Source organism: Salvelinus namaycush, chromosome 41 (genome assembly GCF_016432855.1).
Source record: "Salvelinus namaycush isolate Seneca chromosome 41, SaNama_1.0, whole genome shotgun sequence".
NCBI classification, from domain to species: domain Eukaryota; kingdom Metazoa; phylum Chordata; class Actinopteri; order Salmoniformes; family Salmonidae; genus Salvelinus; species Salvelinus namaycush.
The window spans coordinates 12,989,651-13,010,460 of NC_052347.1; positions in this window are offsets into that span (position 1 = coordinate 12,989,651).

Below are 20,810 nucleotides of genomic sequence, written 5' to 3' on the forward strand. Positions count from 1 at the left end.
GAATATATTTATTCTGTACAGGCTTCCTTCTTTTCACTCTGTCAAGTAGGTTAGTATTGTGGAGTAACTACAATGTTGTTGATCCATCCTCAGTTTTCTTCTATCACAGCCATTAAACTCTGGAACTATTTTAAAGTCACCTTTGTCCTCATGGTAAAATCCTGTCCGGCAACTGAGTTAGGAAGGACGACTGTATCTTTGTAGTGACTGGGTGTATTGATACACCATCCAAAGTGTAATTAATAACTTCACCATGCTCAAAGGGATATTCAATGTCTGCTTTATTTATATTTTTACAGATCCACCAATAGGTGCCCTTTTTTGCAAGGCTTTTGAAAACCTCCCTGGTCTTTGTGGTTGAATCTATGTTTGATATTCACTGCTCGACTGAGGGATCTTACAAATAGTTGTATGTGTGGGGTACAGAGGTAAGGTAGTCAGTTAAAAATCATGTGAAACACTATTATTGCACAGTGAGTCCATGCAACTTATTATGTGATTTGTTAAGCAAATTTTGACTCCTGATCTTATTTAAGCTTGCCACAACAGAGGGGTTGAATTCTTATTGACTCAAACATTTCAGCTTTTCATTTATTTATTATTATTTGTATATATAAAAAAAATACACTTTGACATTATGGGGTATTGTGTGTAGGCCAGTGACCCAAAAATCTCAATTTAATCCATTTTAAATTCAGGCTGTAACACAACAAAATTTGGAAAAAGTCCAAGGGCATGAATACTTTCTGAAAGCACTCACTGTATTTGTTATTGTCAGTAGTTAAGTATTTATTAAGCCTCGCCTGGCTTTGTTAGTGTACATAGAGGGACGAAGTCATGACTTCAACAAGTGTCGATTTAAGCCTATAGATAGGACCCTGGTTGATTGGCAGACATGATATGATGAGTCTGAGTGTTGACTTTGAAGCCAAACCCATGCAGGAGTGTGATGAGTGTATCGAGGCGTTCATCCCGCCTGGCCCTCCCTGCTCACTACTCAATGTAGTCTTTGATACCACCTGCTGTTAATCTTCCAGCAACACAGCAGGGGCTCATACAGTACGATCTGAATCTTATTCTAACCTCTCATTACAATGCTGTTCAAAATAATGAAAGATGACAAGAATCCTTAGATTAACTCCTTCAAGATTTTCTTAGCAATATCATCTTCGTCATTAATGTCAACTCTCCGTCATTCATGTCCGCTAATGGAAATTGAGTTTTGAATTAGATACACCAAATACAGACCAAAATGTACCTTGCCCATGTGCTCATTGTTTATGAATGGTTGGCAAGTCCAACAAAACCCTCGCTAGGTTTTAAGGCAGTATGACCATACAACACATAAAGGGTTAACCAAAAAGGTTATGTCTGTAGACAGGAAATTCAATATTACAGTCCGTGGGAGAAAGTCAAACCGAAAGACTGTGCTTCATTACTGCTTACCTTGTTAGGACAACTTCTTTGCTCCCCCTCAGACAAAAGCTTTGGGCTAGTGTGGTTCTGATGAGATCTACATAGGATCTACATAGTACACTAATAGGGTGACAAACAGAGAATGTCTGAAATAACTACTCTGTCCAAAGAGCATATAGGGGTATTTTACACACACTGTCTGTCTGTCCACATTATGGTGTGAATTCCTGCTCAGTCCTGATTGCAATTCTCATATCTCACCACTAAGAGGTGCTAAAGGCTCACAGTGAAAAGGGCTACAGCAGCAACATCACCTACTCTACGTTCTTCTCACCGCATCCACATCTGCATATGGCCCGTAGCCTGTAATGTTAATGTAGCATTGAAATATTAACCTCACTAGGGTACGTGGGACGGTAGCGTCCCACCTGACCAACATCCAGTGAAATTGGGGGGAGCTGGAATGAACCTGCCAAAATTCTGGAATTGTACCTTTGCTGTAGGTATTACTACAGGAGTCGTGTAATGAAACCCAAAGCCAGTACAGAGCCTGAGGTGTTGCCCTAATTGCTGCTGTCCTTGTGTTGTGTTCTGTTTTGCTGTGTTGTGTTCTGTTCTGTTTTGCTGTGTTGTGTTCTGTTCTGTTTTGCTGTGTTGTGTTATGTTATGTTATGTTTTGCTGTGCTGTGTTGTGTTCTGTTCTGTTTTGCTGTGTTGTGTTCTGTTCTGTTTTGCTGTGTTGTGTTATGTTATGTTTTGCTGTGTTGTGTTGTGTTGTGTTCTGTTCTGTTTTGCTGTGTTGTGTTATGTTGTGTTATGTTTTGCTGTGTTGTGTTGTGTTATGTTTTGCTGTGTTGTGTTCTGTTTTGCTGTGTTGTGTTCTGTTCTGTTTTGCTGTGTTGTGTTGTGTTTCGCTGTGCTGTGTTGTGTTCTGTTATGTTTTGCTGTGTTGTGTTGTGTTCTGTTATGTTTCGCTGTGTTGTGTTGTGTTCTGTTCTGTTTTGCTGTGTTGTGTTGTGTTCTGTTCTGTTTTGCTGTGTTGTGTTGTGTTGTGTTTCGCTGTGCTGTGTTGTGTTCTGTTCTGTTCTGTTCTGTTTTGCTGTGCTGTGTTGTGTTCTGTTCTGTTCTGTTATGTTTTGCTGCGCTGTGTTGTGTTGTGTTCTGTTATGTTTTGCTGTGCTGTGTTGTGTTCTGTTATGTTTTGCTGTGTTGTGTTGTGTTGTGTTATGTTTTGCTGTGCTGTGTTGTGTTCTGTTATGTTTTGCTGTGCTGTGTTGTGTTCTGTTATGTTTTGCTGTGCTGTGTTGTGTTGTGTTATGTTTTGCTGTGCTGTGTTGTGTTCTGTTATGTTTTGCTGTGCTGTGTTGTGTTCTGTTGTGTTTTGCTGTGCTGTGTTGTGTTCTGTTATGTTTTGCTGTGCTGTGTTGTGTTCTGTTATGTTTTGCTGTGTTGTGTTGTGTTCTGTTATGTTTTGCTGTGTTGTGTTGTGTTCTGTTGTGTTTTGCTGTGCTGTGTTGTGTTCTGTTATGTTTTGCTGTGCTGTGTTGTGTTCTGTTATGTTTTGCTGTGCTGTGTTGTGTTCTGTTATGTTTTGCTGTGTTGTGTTGTGTTCTGTTGTGTTTTACTGTGTTGTGTTGTGTTCTGTTATGTTTTGCTGTGCTGTGTTGTGTTCTGTTATGTTTTGCTGTGTTGTGTTGTGTTCTGTTATGTTTTACTCTGCTGTGTTGTGTTCTGTTCTGTTTTTCTCTGTTGTGTTGTGGTGTGTTGTGGTATGTGTCTTTGCATCTCCATATGACCCAGGACCTGAGTGACGACCTGTATTCGTTAAACATTCATGGGACAGGTTAGTGCTTAATTGCACCGCTGGCTCATGGGTTAGTGTGAAAAAGCTTTGTTTTCTCACAAAGTCACTGAGGGGTCCAGCACCCACCCACATACTGTACCCTAAGTCCTTCAGACTCAATGTTGCAATATAGTTGGAAGCTAGCATGCATATATAGATGTAACATCCCCTGTGCAGTCATTTGCTTACATTGCTTACATAAAATGCCTTATTTCATGTTTTGTACTCAAGCTTTTAAGTTTTCACACATTGGACAAACTGACTTTTCAAAGTCACCTGCCTTTCAAAGTCACACATACTGTATATTAACACAGACTCCTTGTGCACCTAATTTAAGCTAAAACATACTGTTTTGCTGCCCTAGATTGTCATAAACAGTGTAGTTGGTAAACAGTCTTCTACCCAGGATGCTGCTGTGTGTAATTGGCGCCCATGGCCAGTCTGTCTGTCTGTCCACACGAGGGTGCACAGCTGACTGTGGCTGATGTACACTAGAGATGGAGCTGACTGTCTGAATGGATCTGGCTGAGCTCCTCATCATGTCATGATGCTCAGTCACTTGGAAATCATCCTACAGGTCCCACAGGGAGGGGAGAGTCACCCGCCTGCTGCGGCAGAGGCAGGGCTGAGTGCAACAGGGAGTGGAGAGTCACCCGCCTGCTGCGGCAGAGGCAGGGCTGAGTGCAACAGGGAGTGAAGAGTCACCCGCCTGCTGCGGCAGAGGCAGGGCTGAGTGCAACAGGGAGGGGAGAGTCACCCGCCTGCTGCGGCAGAGGCAGGGCTGAGTGCAACAGGGAGTGGAGAGTCACCCGCCTGCTGCGGCAGAGGCAGGGCTGAGTGCAACAGGGAGGGGAGAGTCACCCGCCTGCTGCGGCAGAGGCAGGGCTGAGTGCAACAGGGAGTGGAGAGTCACCCGCCTGCTGCGGCAGAGGCAGGGCTGAGTGCAACAGGGAGTGGAGAGTCACCCGCCTGCTGCGGCAGAGGCAGGGCTGAGTGCAACAGGGAGGGGAGAGTCACCCGCCTGCTGCGGCAGAGGCAGGGCTGAGTGCAACAGGGAGTGGAGAGTCACCCGCCTGCTGCGGCAGAGGCAGGGCTGAGTGCAACAGGGAGGTGGTGGGGGGGTGTTATTTGAGCAGAATGTCTGTCTACTTGACATTTTCTCATTGTTTTTCTTATCAGGCATACATCACATTCAGTGAATGACCTCCAAAACCGACGATAGTGTTGTTGATAGAATAGAGTGGCAGGCTGCATGTGTTTGTATTCGCCATTAAAGAGCATTCACATATGAGAGTGATTGATGGTGCCCTGTAGCGCTGCTGTTGAGGCGGTCAGTTCTCTGTGGGTCGTGGGTACAGAGGTCTGATTGATGTCATAGCCCCGGGCGGCATTGCCAAAGCTCCCCTCCTCTCTTCTGACTGGCTCAGGCTCTGCACACCGCACTGCTATGCTTCTGCCTATAAGACCTCTCACCGTGCTAATAATGCATGTCATCAATACCAGAGAGGGAGAGAGAGGGAGGCAGGGAGGGAGCGAGCGAGAGAGAGAAAGAGAGAGTGGTGAAAGGGCTAGAGAGAGAGGCATGGAGGGAGAGAGAGAATCATGTAAACTGCACATTAGCAGCCTACTAAATGAGACCACCATTGTCTTATAACTCAATCAGACCAGCAGCGCCAGTGTCCTCTTACTATTTCGCCAGTGTCCTCGTTAGCATTTCTCTTTGTGATGTCACCCTGGAATTCCTCTCTCACTTTGAATTAGTCTCAGCTAATTTAGCTTGTATTAGATACAACCTCCAAAAACTGTAATGTACTAGCCTCATTTCAAGCTTCTAATACACATTTCTTTCATAGGTTCTGCACATCAACTAGTAAAGTAGCATGACACATGACGACAACTTTTGGGCCTTGAAGCTGTAGAGCACATCTCTAGCTGAACACTAACATTCCTACTGTCCAATAGGACTGGTATGAGAGGGAATTGTTATTGACATTGTCATTATTGAATTGGTGTAACACAGTAAAATAACACAGATATATACATAAATCATTGCAATGATCAATGTAGCCATCTCTAGCTACAGCCTTTTATCAATACGTGGCACTATACTTCACATAGGCAGTTATAGGAAAGCAGTGATATTCTATTACACCGTACTCCGTGGTTTGACAGTTCCCACTAGCAGGTGATCCTTTACTGAGTCAACAACTTCACAGACATTAATGCTTTTTCTAAAGCAAATTAAGTTGCCAAATTTCTCTTGCTTCTGACACACTGAAGTAGAGACAATGATGCCAATCAGTCATTCTTACAGTAAGTTAGTCTGGCACATTTTGAATCATCCGTTTCCCTAGTTTGTGCTCTCACGTTCTCTCATATTTTAATTGTGTTTCTGGTGCACTATAGACCAATAGCCCTTTAAAAGACGTGGAAAAACTGTACTGGAATCTAAGGTTATGTATCAAGTCAGAAATCAAAGTATTCAAATAGAAACACTACAGAGGTCTTTCTCTACAGGAAGAACAGGTAGTGACAAGGACTTAACTTAAAAAAATAAATATCATAAACAACATTTTCCTCATCACCTCAACAGTGTAGTCAAGCGAGGCTGACAGCCACGGTTCTCATGTCGAAAGCTTGGGACTATTTGGGTTCTATCTGCATTTTTGTCAAACTTTAGTTATTGACATAGCTTTCTACCTATACCAATGTTCTCTACCCATTTAGTACTCTAAATAAATCTAATCCAAATCAAATGTTATTTGTCACATGCGCTGAATACAACAGGTGTAGACCTTACAGTGAAATGCTTACTTACAAGCCCTTAACCAACAATGCAGTTTAAAAAAATACCTACAAAAAATAAGAATAAGAAATAAAAGTAACAAATAATTAAAGAGCAGCAGTAAAATAACAATAGCGAGGCTATATACAGGGGGTACCCGTGCAGAGTCAATGTAGGTAGAGTTATTAAAGTGACTATGCATAGATAATAACAGAGAGTAGCAGCAGCGTAAAGGGGGGGGGGGGATGCATTGCAAATAGTCGTGACATGGAACTCAACCACTGAATTATGAGACATGGCTACAGCCTCCCACCCACACAACCACCTGTAGGATGATGCTGTTACAGTGTGGATGCTTTTTCTCCCTCCCTTGCTTTTTTCATCAAAGCATTGCTACCCTCTTTTTCTTGCTTTTCGGTTTCGCCTGAGAATAGATCCTCTCTCTCTCTCTCTCTCTCTCTCTCTCTCTCTCTCTCTCTCTCTCTCTCTCTCTCTCTCTCTCTCTCTCTCTCTCTCTCTCTCTCTCTCTCTCTCTCTCTCTCTCTCTCTCTCTCTCTCTCTCTCTCTCTCTCTCTCTCTCTCTCTCTCTCTCTGTACAGACATATCACTGTTTGCTATTTACGGCTGCATGTGTCTTAGCACAAGCTTCAAACTTCTAAGTTTTACTTGTCGCACTACGATAAACACACATGCACACAGACACCCAACACAAAAACACATTCTACACAGACAGCTCCATCTGAGTCCCCACAGGGGTCTATTGTTCTCAATCGCCCGCTGTAGCACACTCGTCACAGAGAGCTGGGCTGCATGATCTAACATACTGCTACACTGATGGGATGGCTAAACAGGGGCTGTTAACAAGGCTTGTGTACTGAGACTTAGATGTCAGGGGTGGTGTCTGTCTGCAACTCAGAGCTTCTCTAGTTGCTGACCTGCTTTGAGGGTGCAGGAGAGTTCTCCTAGAGAGAGATATGGAGAGTTTCGGTAACAGGTTTGTGGTCTTGAGAAATCCCCCTCATACAAAGAACTGAGTCAATGAAAATCAAACATGAATAATAAACTCGATGATATCAATGTATCATGTTACCCCACACATTCACAAACACATAAAATCATCACAAACCACATGCTGGTAGCCAAGAGGGTGAGGGTGCTGGTGCTGAGTGGAGTGCCTCTAAATAGCTTGCCCAGAATAGAGGCTTTGGGTCCTCATACAACATGAGATGGGCACAGGCTCATTTTCCTGGAGATAGTGCTGACACACCAAGTCATCTAATGCACAGAACCTGCTGAGCTACAGTACCAGCGAGGGAGAGAGGAGACTCATAATCAACCACCACCCTGACCCAGGCCTAAGCCCTCGCTGACTCCAACTTATCCACTAACACTTTGGTCACATGCCGTGTTTTTTGTAAATTGCAATTGCAGTCAATACAGCACACAGGAGCAAGAGATTAATGCTCTCCCGTTTCTCTTGCTCTCTCCATCTCTAAATCTCACTAAATCTCTTCCACGCAGGGCACCAAATATAATGTAACATCTGTCAAAATGTCAAGACTCACCATCTGGAATAATAACTTTTCCCTCATTTTATACATAATACCACTCTCAGCCACTGATGTTTCTCTATCAGTGGCTGACAGTGGTATTATGCATAAAATGATTGTCCTTGAGTTTCTAAAGACCAGAAGCAGACAGTGGCCTGCTATGTGCTACTCCGTCCAGTGAGGGGCGCTATATAGACAAGCAGTGGCATAGTCAATCCCTTAAGGTCCAGGGCTGCCCCTCCCCCGCTAATCACACTGCTTGTGATTTGGTAAGGCCCCTCTTTGAAATCAAATCAAATTTTATTTGTCACATGCGCCGAATACAACAGGTGTAGACCTCACTGTGAAATGCTTACTTACAAGCCCCTAACCAACAATGCAGTGAATTTAAGAAAAATATATAAGAATAAGAAAAAAAAGTAACAAATAATTAAAGAGTTTCAGTAAAATAACAATAGCGAGGCTATATACAGGGGGTACCGGTACAGAGTCAATGTGCTGGGGCACCGGTTAGTCAGAGGTTATTGAGATATTATGTACATGTAGGTAGGGCTATTAAAGTGACTATGCATAGATAATAACAGAGAGTAGCAGCAGTGTAAAAGGGGGGGCAATGCAAATAGTCTGGGTAGCCATTTGATTAGATGTTTAGGAGTCTTATGGCTTGGGGATACAACTGTTGAGAAGCCTCTTGGACCTAGACTTGGCGCTTCGGTACCGATTGCCATGCGGTAACAGAGAGAACAGTCTATGACTAGGGTGGCTGGAGTCTTTGACAATTTTTAGGACCTTCCTTCGCCTGTTATAGAGGTCTCCTGAGGGGGAATAGGTTTTGTCATGCCCTCTTCACGAATGTCTTCGTGTGCTTGGACCATGTTAGTTTGTTGGTGATGTGGACACCAAGGAACTTGAAGCTCTCAACCTGCTCCACTACAGCCCCGTCGATGAGAATGGGGGTGTGCTTGGTCCTCTTTTTCCTGTAGTCCACAATCATCTCCTTTGCCTTGATCACGTTGAGGGAGAGGTTGTTGTCCTGGCACCACACGGCCAGGTCTCTGACCTCCTCCCTATAGGCTGTCTCGTTGTTGTCGGTGATCGGGCCTACCACTGTTGCGTCATCGGCAAATTTAATGATGGTGTTGGAGTCGTGCCTGGCCGTGCAGTCATGAGTGAAAAGGGAGTACAGGAGGGGACTGAGCACCACCCCTGAGGTGCCCCCGTGTTGAGGATCAGCGTGGCCGATGTGTTGTTACCTACCCTTACTACCTGGAGGTAGCCCGCTAGGAAGTCCAGGATCCAGTTGCAGAGGGAGGTGTTTAGTCCCAGGGTCCTTAGCTTAGTGATGCGCTTTGAAGGCACTATGGTGTTGAACGCTGAGCTGTAGTCAATGAATAGCATTCTCACATAGGTATTCCATTTGTCCAGGTGGGAAAGGGCAGTGTGGAGTGCAATAGAGATTGCATCATCTGTGGATCTGTTAGGGCAGTATGCAAATTGGAGCGGGTCTAGGGTTTCTGGGACAATGGTGTTGATGTGAGCCATGACAAGCCTTTCAAAGCACTTCATGGCTACAGACGTGAGTGGTACAGTTCAGTAGTCATTTAGGCAGGTTACCTTAGTGTGCTTGGGCACACTCACTATGGTGGTCTGCTTGAAACATGTTGGTATTACAAACTCAGACAGGGAGAGGTTGAAAATGTCAGTGAGGGCACTTGCCAGTTGGTCAGCGCATGCTCGGAGTACGCATCCTGGTAATCCGTCTGGCCCTGCGGCCTTGTGAATGTTGACCTGTTTAAAGATCTTACTCACATTGGCTGTGGAGAGCGTAATCACACAGTCGTCCGGAACAGCTGATGCTCTCATACATGTTTCAGTGTTACTTGCCTCGATGCGAGCATAGAAGTAATTTTGCTCGTCTGGTAGGCTCGTGTCACTGGGCAGCTCTCGGCTGTGCTTCCCTTTGTAGTCTGTAATAGTTTGCAAGCCCTGCCACATCCGACGAGCATCGGAGCCGGTGTAGTACGATTCAATCTTAGTCTTGTATTGACACTTTGCCTGTTTGATGGTTCGTTGCAGGGCATTACGGGATTTCTTATAAGCTTAAGGGTTAGAGTCCCGCTCCTTGAAAGCGACAGCTCTACCCTTTAGCGCAGTGCGGATGTTGCCTGTAATCCATGGCTTCTGGTTGGCGTATGTACGTACAGTCACTGTGGGGACGATGTCATCAATGCACTTATTAATGAAGCCAGTGATGTGATGTGGCGTACTCCTCAATGCCATCGGAAGAATCCCTGAACATATTTCAGTCCTGTAGCTTAGCATCTGCTTCATCTGACCACTTTTTTATTGACCGAGTCATTGGTGCTTCCTGCTTTCATTTTTGCTTGTAAGCAGGAATCAGGAGGATATAATTATGGTCAGATTTGCCAAATGGAGGACGATGGAGAGCTTTGTTCACGTGTCTGTGTGTGGAGTAAAGGTGGTCTAGAGTTTTTTCCCTCTGGTTGCACATTTAACATGCTGGTGGAAATGAGGTAAAACGGATTTAAGTTTCCCTGCATTAAAGTCCCTGGCAACTAGGAGCGCTGCTTCTGGATGAGCGTTTTCCTGTTAGCTTATGGCGGTATAGAGCTCATTGAGTGCGGTTTTAGTGCCAGCATCGATCTGTTGTGGTATGTAGACAGCTACGAAAAATACAGATGAAAACTCGAGACTTCCTTAGATATCAAATATAAATAGATCGCCACCCTTTGTCTTACCGGAGACTGCTGTTCTATCCTGCCGATACAGTGTAAAACCCGCCAGCTGTAGGTTGTTCATGTCGTCGTTCAGCCACGACTCGGTGAAACATAAGATATCCTGTTTTTAATGTCCCGTTGGTAGCTTAATCAAATCAAATCAAATGTATTTATATAGCCCTTCTTACATCAGCTGATATCTCAAAGTGCTGTACAGAAACCCAGCCTAAAACCCCAAACAGCAAGCAATGCAGGTGTAGAAGCACAGTGGCTAGGAAAAACTCCCTAGAAAGGCCAAAACCTAGGAAGAAACCTAGAGAGGAACCAGGCTATGAGGGGTGGCCAGTCCTCTTTTATAACAGAACATGGCCAAGATGTTCAAATGTTCATAAATGACCAGCATGGTCAAATAATAATAATCACAGTAGTTGTCGAGGGTGCAACAAGTCAGCACCTCAGGAGTAAATGTCAGTTGGCTTTTCATAACCGATCATTAAGAGTATCTCTACCACTCCTGCTGTTTCTAGAGAGTTGGAAACAGCAGGTCTGGGACAGGTAGCACGTCCGGTGAACAGGTCAGGGTTCTATAGCCGCAGGCAGAACAGTTGAAACTGGAGCAGCTGGTCCTAGGGCTCAGGTCCTCCGAGAGAGAGAAAGAAAGAGAGAAAGAAAGAATTAGAGAGAGCATACTTAAATTCACACAGGACACCGGATAAGACAGGAGAAGTACTCCAGATATAACAGACTGACCCTAGCCCCCCGACACAAACTACTGCAGCATAAATACTGGAGGCTGAGACAGGAGGGGTCAGGAGACACTGTGGCCCCATCTGATGATACCCCCGGACAGGGACAAACAGGCAGGATATAACCCCACCCACTTTGCCAAAGCACAGCCTCCACACCACTAGAGGGATATCTTCAACCACCAACTTACCATCCTGACACAAGGCAGAGTATAGCCCACAAAGATCTCCGCCACGGCACAACCCAAAAGGGGGCGCCAACCCAGACAGGAAGATCACGTCAGTGACTCAACCCACTCAAGTGACGCACCCCTCCTAGGGACGGCATGGAAGAGCACCAGTAAGCCAGTTACTCAGCCCCTGTAATAGGGTTAGAGGCAGAGAATCCCAGTGGAGAGAGGGGAACCGGCCAGGCAGAGACAGCAAGGGCGGTTCGTTGCTCCAGTGCCTTTCCGTTCACCTTCACACTCCTGGGCCAGACTACACTCAATCATATGACCTACTGAAGAGATGAGTCTTCAGTAAAGACTTAAAGGTTGAGATTGAGTCTGCGTCTCTCACATGGGTAGGCAGACCATTCCATTAAAATGGAGCTCTATAGGAGAAAGCCCTGCCTCCAGCTGTTTGCTTAGAAATTCTAGGGACAATTAGGAGGCCTGCGTCTTGTGACCGTAGCGTACGTGTAGGTATGTACGGCAGGACCAAATCGGAAAGATTGGTAGGAGCAAGCCCGTGTAATGCTTTGTAGGTTAGCAGTAAAACCTTGTAATCAGCCCTTGCCTTAACAGGAAGCCAGAGTAGGGAGGCTAGCACTGGAGTAATATGATATTTTTTTTTGGTTCTAGTCAGGATTCTAGCAGCCTTATTTAGCACGAACTGAAGTTTATTTAGTGCTTTATAGCCAGAAAGTAGAGCATTGCAGTAATCTAACCTAGAAGTAACAAAAGCATGGATAAATTTTTCTGCATCATTTTTGGACAGAAAGTTTCAGATTTTTGCAATGTTACGTAGATGGAAAAAAGCTGTCCTTCAAACAGTCTCGATATGTTCGTCAAAAGAGAGATCAGGGTCCAGAGTAACGCCGAGGTCCTTCACAGTTTTATTTTTCAGCCATCCACTTCCTTATGTCTGAAACACAGGCTTCTAGCGAGGGCAATTTTGGGGCTTCACCATGTTTCATTGACATGTACAGCTGTGTGTCATCCACATAGCAGTGAAAGTTAACATTATGTTTTCGAATGACATCCCCAAGAGGTAAAATATATAGTGAAAACAATAGTGGTCCTAAAACGGAACCTTGAAAAACACAAAAATGTACAGTTGATTTGTCAGAGGACAAACCATACACAGAGACAAACTGATATCTTTCCGACAGATAAGATCTAAACCAGGCCAGAACTTGTCTGTGTAGACCAATTTGGGTTTCCAATCTCTCCAAAAGAATGTGGTGATCGATGGTATCAAAAGCAGCACTAAGGTCTAGGAGCACGAGGACAGATGCAGAGCCTCGGTCTGACGCCATTAAAAGGTAATTTACCACCTTCACAAGTGCAGTCTCAGTGCTATGATGGGGTCTAAAACCAGACTGAAGCATTTCGTATACATTGTTTGTCTTCAGGAAGGCAGTGAGTTGCTGCGCAACAGCTTTTTCATTTTTTTTTGAGAGGAATGGAAGATTCGATATAGGCCAATAGTTTTTTTTATATTTTCTGGGTCAAGTTTTGGCTTTTTCAAGAAAGGCTTTATTACTGCCACTTTTAGTGAGTTTGGTACACATCCGGTGGATAGAGAGCCGTTTATTATGTTCAACATAGGAGGGCCAAGCACAGGAAGCAGCTCTTTAAGTAATTTAGTTGGAATAGGGTCCAGTATGCAGCTTGAAGGTTTAGAGGCCATGATTATTTTCATCATTGTGTCAAGAGATATAGTACTAAAACACTTGAGTGTCTCTCTTGATCCTAGGTCCTGGCAGAGTTGTGCAGACTCAGGACAACTGAGCTTTGGAGGAATACGCAGATTTAAAGAGGAGTCCGTAATTTGCTTTCTAATGATCATGATCTTTTCCTCAAAGAAGTTCATGAATTTATTGTGAAAGCCATCCTCTCTTGCGGAATGCTGCTTTTTAGTTAGCTTTGCAACAGTATCAAAAAGACATTTCGGATTGTTCTTATTTTCCTCAGTTAAGTTGGAAAAATAGGATGATCGAGCAGCAGTGAGGGCTCTTCGATACTGCACGGTACTGTCTTTCCAAGCTAGTCGGAAGACTTCCAGTTTGGTGTGGCGCCATTTCCGTTCCAATTTTCTGGAAGCTTGCTTCAGAGCTCGGGTATTTTCTGTATACCAGGGAGCTAGTTTCTTATGACAAATGACACATTTTTTTAGTTTCAGTTTTTAGGAGTTTTAGTTTTTAGGGGTGCAACTGCATCTAGGGTATTGCGCAAGGTTAAATTGAGTTCCTCAGTTAGGCGGTTAACCGATTAGCCTACCAGAAGCTTCTAAAGCCATGACATGATTTTCTGGAATTTTCCAAGCTGTTTAAAGTCACAGTCAACTTAGTGTATGTAAACTTCTGACTCACTGGAATTGTGATACAGTGAATTATAAGTGAAATAATCTGTCTGTAAACAATTGTTGGAAAAATTACTTGTGTCATGCACAAAGTAGATGTCCTAACCGACTTGCCAAAACTATAGTTTGTTAACAAGAAATTAGTGGAGTAGTATAAAAACGAGTTTTAATCACTCCAACCTAAGTGTATGTAAACTTCCGATTTCAACTGTATATATAGGGAAGGTAATCAGGGAAGTGATGGAGTCCAGGTGAGTCTGATGACGCGCAGGTGCGCGTAACGATGGTGACAGATGTGCTCCATAACGAGCAGCCTGGTGACCTAGAGGCCGGAGAGGGAGCACAGTGACAGTACCCCCTCCTCGACGCGTGGCTCCAGCCGCAGGACGCCAACCAAAATGAAGATCCCAGGGATCCGTAGCGGACCAGTCACCTCTGCTGATGCGCAGGCACCTGTCAGCCTGGCTGAGACACGGGAGCATGGCGACCTAGAGTGCCAGAGAGAGCATACGTGATGGTACCCCCTCCCCGGCTCGTTCGGCTCCAGCCGCAGGACGCCAACCACTGACGAGCTGGTGGAACAGTGGAGCCTGGCGATCCGGTGAAGGCATGAAAGCCCGACGAGCCGGCTGTAGCAGGGGAGTCTTGCGATCTGGCTGAGGCATGAGAGCCTGTAGCGGCTCTTGGAGGTAATCAGGGAAATGATGGAGTCCAGGTGAGTCTGATGACGCGCAGGTGTGCGTAAAGATGGTGACAGGTGTGCGCCATAATGAGCAGCCTGGTGACCTAGAGGCTGGAAAGGGAGCACACGTGACACGAACAAAATAACACAGTTGGTTAGGAGCACATAAAACGTCAGCCATCCTCTCCGGCACCATTCTACTATTTTAGCTTTTTAGGTTTATTAAAACCCAGCAGTTCCCCTTCCACCGACCAGGGGAGTTCTATGGAGAGCCCGCTCACAAATCAATACAAACATCGTATGTGTGTGGAAAAAGACATGAGAGGAAAAGGCCCAGCTCACTGAATTTTTTTTATGGCAGAACAATGTGTATAATTTGAAATGCACTGCACCCTGCATAGCTAATGAGCATTCAAGCCAAACATAAATGACTTGAAAAAATGGACCAAGTTGAAGTTAAGCTCACACCTCATATCTTTAAAAATGGCACAAATGCAGGAAAATAGAAAAGGCCCAGCATAAATCTTTAAGGAGGAGACATTTGATACAGACATTTGAACAGACATTTGATCATGTAGCTCCTCAAACAATTATTGCAGAAAACTTTGTCAAAATCCCCCTGTTGTGGAGAGGCTAGCCCCACTACCCAGCATCCTCTGCTCTCACACAGCTGCACAGGAGGAGCCCTTGCAGGAACCAATTAAGAGACCGGGTCCTCTACCGTCTCAGAGCGCACTGAGCATTCACAGCTCATCTAAAACACCTGATGAGAGAGAGAGAGACAGAGAGAGAGAGTCTTCCCCTACCATCAGCATAATCCCTCCATCAGGGAGGAATAACACATTCCATCTTTCTGTCTTAGCATCCAAGAGCCTGCTCTGGGAACAGCTGCCAGTTAAAACTGATTACATTCATTCTGTAACTTTACAGAGGAGCATTTCCATAGAAAGGGATCCAGTTCATAGGAGCATGTCAAATTGGGTGTCAAATGAAATCTAACAGTCTACATTTTTCAACCATTTTCCATCAATTACTTTTTGGCGTAAGTAAAGACTGATTTCTGGATAAACAGATGGAAAAGAGGTCTTAGACATCTACCAGAAAAAGTCTTAATACGTATCAGAGATACGTCAAAATACAATAATGTTGACGTGAAGACCCCTGCCAACTAATATTAATGATTATATTTAGTTTTGGAGAAACTCTTTACCTTCTGTAAGTTCAAGAAATATTGCCTTGTGCCTTGTTATTCTGTTACCAAAAACAAACATATCTTTAAGATATTTTCAAATTTCTCTCCCTCATGAGGAGGAAGGATAATGAAAGTTCACAGAAGTAACAAGTAATGGTAGACCTACCAATTAGTTATAATAATTTTACTGATGTCAATTTTGTTTATGAATTATTAAGTTATTCAATTGATTAATTTTTAAACCTTTATTTAACTAGGAAAATCAGTTAAGAACAAATTCTTATTTTCAATGATGGTCTAGGAACAGTGGGTTAACTGCCTTGTTCAGGGGCAGAACGACAGATTTTTACCTTGTCAGCTTGGGGATTTGATCTTGCAACGCTCTAACCACTAGGCTACCTGCCACCCCTGCTACTGTTAATGGAGTCACCAACAAATCCGTAACGGATTTACTGCAAATTAATTGGTTACAATGGGAAATCATAGTAGTCACACACCATAGTTGGGTCCCATGCTACTCTACTCCCTTCCACTGGCATACTGTTATGTTCAGCTCATAACTGTTTTCTTTGTCTTTCTGTTGTCTGGTGGGCAAACCAAGAGTGCTAAAACAGTCATTATGTTTGTCTGGACAATTCTCTCTCTCTCTCTCTCTCTCTCTCTCTCTCTCTCTCTCTCTCGCTCTCTCGCTCTCTCGCTCTCGCTCTCTCTCTCGCTCGCTCGCTCGTCACTTCTGCCAGCTCTTACTGTCACCTACCCATGAGCCCCCTCTCTTTCCATTTACTGTAACCAGCATCCTAACCCATTGAGCATCAACCGACACCGGACGTCCATGGACGTTGAAAAGTAGCCGAAATTTGGTCAGTCCACCCTGGCCTCGATATTAAAGTCCACAGACTGACCGGACTGGACCAAATCTGAAGCTATTATAGACAAGTTTGGATAGGACAGTACAGTTAGTGCTGAGCGATGAACCAAAATTGTGTTTATTTTTAATATTTTTAAATAACTAATTGACCGAGTTCAGTTTAATTATTTGAATTCCATTTCATTTTTTTTTTCTTCTGTGAACTCAATGCTCAGTTTCTGTAGAGATAAATCAGATCAAACCCTGTGCGATGTAGTAGGTAGTTGTAGTTTACAACAGGCCAATATTCTACATAGATTAGTGCAAAAAAATTTGATAATTAACTACAATTACCATAATCCATTGCGCGCCTGCTTACTTGTCCGGTCTATGCGGAGCAGACATGGAGACCTCTATGACAGAGACAGTGAGAAGGCAGAACGGTCAAGAGGGATAGAAAGCAATTGCTTTGCAAGGTATCTCTACCTGAAAATACATGATCTAAGTGATTGATAGTTGGTATTCTGCAGTCATAAAAGTATGCCTTATTTACTTTGAAGAACTACTAAAATAGTGATGAGATGATGACTTGGAATGAAATAATAAAGTTATAAAATAAAACCAATATTTTATTATGTGAATAAATTATGGTTAATAAGTGATTAGCAGTAATGGGCAGTCACTACCATCATGGGACTTTTAGTAATTGTATCCATACTTATGTATTTCTGTGTAGTACAGATCAGGGACCCATGATGTACTTCCGTTACAAACGGAATCCACTTCACTTACTGTAGTTCAATAACTAAAATAGATTTTTTCAAACTCAAGGTGTGATGTCATAGCTGACACCCCATTCTTTCTGCAGACATCTTTCAATCTTAATTCGGAGCAGTTATTTAAGAGTTTTTTTGGAAAACTTGGTTGTATAAAAAAAGGAGATTTTACCATAATTTCATTACCAAAGTTTGCGTGGAATTGTTACTGAATTTCATTACTGTGGAATTGCCCAGAGAGAGGGAAGTAATTATTTTTTGTATCCTGTTAGTTCCAGACAGTCTATGACTTGGGTGGCTGGAGTCTTTGACAATTTATAGGACATTCCTCTGAGACGGCCTGGTATAGAGATTCTGGATGGCACGGAGCTCGGCCCCAGTTCTGTACTGGGCCATACGCACTACCCTCTGGAGCGCCTTGCGGTCAGATGTCAAGCAGTTGCCATACCAAGCGGTGATGCAGCCAGTCAAGATGCTCTCAATCGCGCAGCTGTATAACTTTTTGAGGTTCTGAGGGCCCATGCCTTTAATCTTCCAGAGGGAGAGAAGAGGCATTGTTGTGCCCTCTTCTCGACTGTGTTGGTGTGTTTGGACCAAGATCCTTAGTTATGTGGACACCGAGGAACTTGAAGCACTCGACCTGCTCCAATACAGCCCTGTTGATGTGAATGGGGGCGTGCTCAGCCCTTCGTTTCCTGTAGTCCATGATTAGAGAGAGAGAGAGAGCTTCAAGTTCCTTGGTGATTAGCTCCTTTGTCTTGCTGACATTGAGGGAGAGGTTATTGTCCTGGCACCACACTGCCAGGTCTCTGACCACCTCGCTATAGATTGTCTCATCGTCATCGGTGATCAGGCCTACCAACGACGTGTCGTCAGCAAACTTATTGATGGCGTTGGAGTCGTACGCAGCCATACAGCTGTGGGTGAACAGGTAGTACAAGAGGTGTAGTCAAAACTGTTCGCTGCTCTGGCACCCCAATGGTGGAACAAACTCCCTCACGACGCCAGGTCAGCGGAGTCAATCACCACCTTCCGGAGACACCTGAAACCCCACCTCTTTAAGGAATACCTAGGATAGGATAAAGTAATCCTTCTAACCCCCCTCCCCCCCCCCACCTTAAAAGATTTAGATGCACTATTGTAAAGTGGCTGTTCCACTGGATATCATAAGGTGAATGCACCAATTTGTAAGTCGCTCTGGATAAGAGCGTCTGCTAAATGACTTAAATGTAAATGTAAATGTAATGTGTACTAAGCACGCACCCCTGAGGGGCCCCCGTGTTGAGGGTCAGCGTAGCGGATGTGTTGTTGCCTACCCTCACCACCTGGGGGCGGCCCGTCAGGAAGTCCAGAATCCAGTTTTAGAAAGAGGTGTTCAGTCTGAGAATCCTTAGCTTAGTGATGAGCTTCGAGGGCACTATGGTGTTGAATGCTGAGCTGTAGTCAATGAACAGCATTCTCAGGTAGGGTTTCCTTTCGTCCAAGCGGAAAGGGCATTGTGGAGTGCAATAGAGATTGCGTCATCTGTGGATCTGTTGGGGTGGTATGCGAATTGGAGTGGGTCTAAAGTTTCTGGGATGATGGTGTTGATGTGAGACATGATCAGTCTTTCAATGCCTTTCATGGCTACAGATGTGAGTGCTACGGGGTGATTGTAATTTAGATAGGTTATCTTGGCGTTCTTGGGCACAGGGACTATGGTGGTCTGCTTGAAACATGTAGGTATTACAGACTGGGTCAGGGAGAGGTTGAAAATGTCAGGGAAGACACTTGCCAGCTGGCCAGTGAATGCTCTGAGTATGCGTCCTGTTAATCCGTCTGGACCTGCGGCCATGTGAATGTTATCCTGTTTAAAGGTCTTACTCACATCGGCTAAGGAGAGAGGGATCACACATGTGTCCGGAAACAGCTGGTGCTCTCATGGATGGTTCAGTGTTGCTAGCCTCGAAGCTAACATAGAAGGCATTAAGTTTGTGTTGTCGACTCGCGTCACTGGGCCGCTCACGACTTAGTTTCCTTTTGTAATCCATGATAGTTCGCAAGCCCTGCCACACCCAACGAGCATCAGAGCCGGTGTAGTAGGATTCGATGTTGCCTGTTTTTATGTTGCTATAGAGCGCGTAGCGGGATTTCTTATAAGCATCCGGATTAGTATTCTGCTCCATGAAAACGGCAGCTCTAGCCTTTAGCTCAGTGCGATGTTTCCTGTAATCCATGGCCTCTGGTTCGGGATATGTATGTATGGTCACTGTGGGGCTGACGTCGTCGATGCACTTATTAATGAAGCCGGTCACTGATGGGGTAAACTCCTCAATGCCATCGGATGAGTCCTGAAACATATTCCAGTCTGCGCTAGCAAAACAGTCCTGTAGCTTAGCATCTGCTTCATCGGACCACTTCCATATTGAGTGCGTCACTGGTACTTCCTGTTTGAGTTTTTGCTTGTAAGCAGGAATCAGGAGGATACAGTTATGGTCAGATTAGCCAATTTGAGGGCAAGGGAGAGCTTTTTATGTATCTCTGTGTGTGGAGAAAAGGTTATCTAGAGTTGTTTCGCCTCTAGTTGCACAGGTGACATGCTGGTAGAATATAGGGAAGACTTATTTCGTTTTCCTGCTTTAAAATCACCTGCCACTAGGAGCGTCGCCTCTGGATGAGCATCTTCTTGGTTGCTTATGGCCCTATACAGCTCGTTAAGTGCCGTCTTAGTGGCAACATCGGTTTGTGGTGGTAAATAGACAGCTACAAAAAAAAATAGGTCAAAACTCTCTTGATAAATAGTATGGTCTAGAGCAATCTTATGGCTTGGGGGTAGAAGCTGTTAAGGAGCCTATTGGACCAAGACTTGGGGCTCCGGTACCGCTTTCTGTGCGGTAGCAGACAGAACAGTCTATGACTTGGGTGACTGGAGTCTTTGACAATTCTTTGGGCCTTCCTCTGACACCACCTGGTATTGAGGTCCTGGATGGCAGGCAGCTTGGCCCCAGTGATGTACTGGGCCGTACGCACTACCCTCTGTAGTGCCTTACGGTCAGATGCCGAGCAGTTGCAACCTTGCAGAATTATGTTGAATGGCAAGGTCTTATTCAATAGACTTTAACCATCATGGAATGAAATTCCACTTAACATTATTGGCCAAAGTCATATTTTTTGTTGTTGTTAATGCTAGACTCCCGCTCCTAAAAAAGTGATTATCCAAGCAGACTAATAACTCTTAAGCCAAAGTAGCCAAGCGAACAATTAAGCACATTGGGAGGACATTGGGGACCTACAAGTACCTAACAGCTGTGGCAGTCCTGTTAAAACCTTATGCAACAGAACAGGAATTCAAATAGTCTGCCGCTACTGGAATGTCTGCCCAGCGCTGTATACCACCTATTCACTCTGTCCTCATTGTTAAGAGCACCCCATCCCTCTCAGACTATGTCTATGAACATGACATTGGTGCTTTGTGCTATGATCCCTCACAGGAAATATGCTCATAATGAGTTCTTGTATTCAAAAAAATGATATGCTAGGAATTTTTACCAGAATGTACTGACAGAGTCACCATAGTAACTGTTAGGGTACTGAGTGTGCCATGATATGCCACAGCCATTGTCTCTTACACTGTAGCAGGCTGAATATTGTAGCAGATGTAGCAGTAAAAGATGAATTCATTTGATTC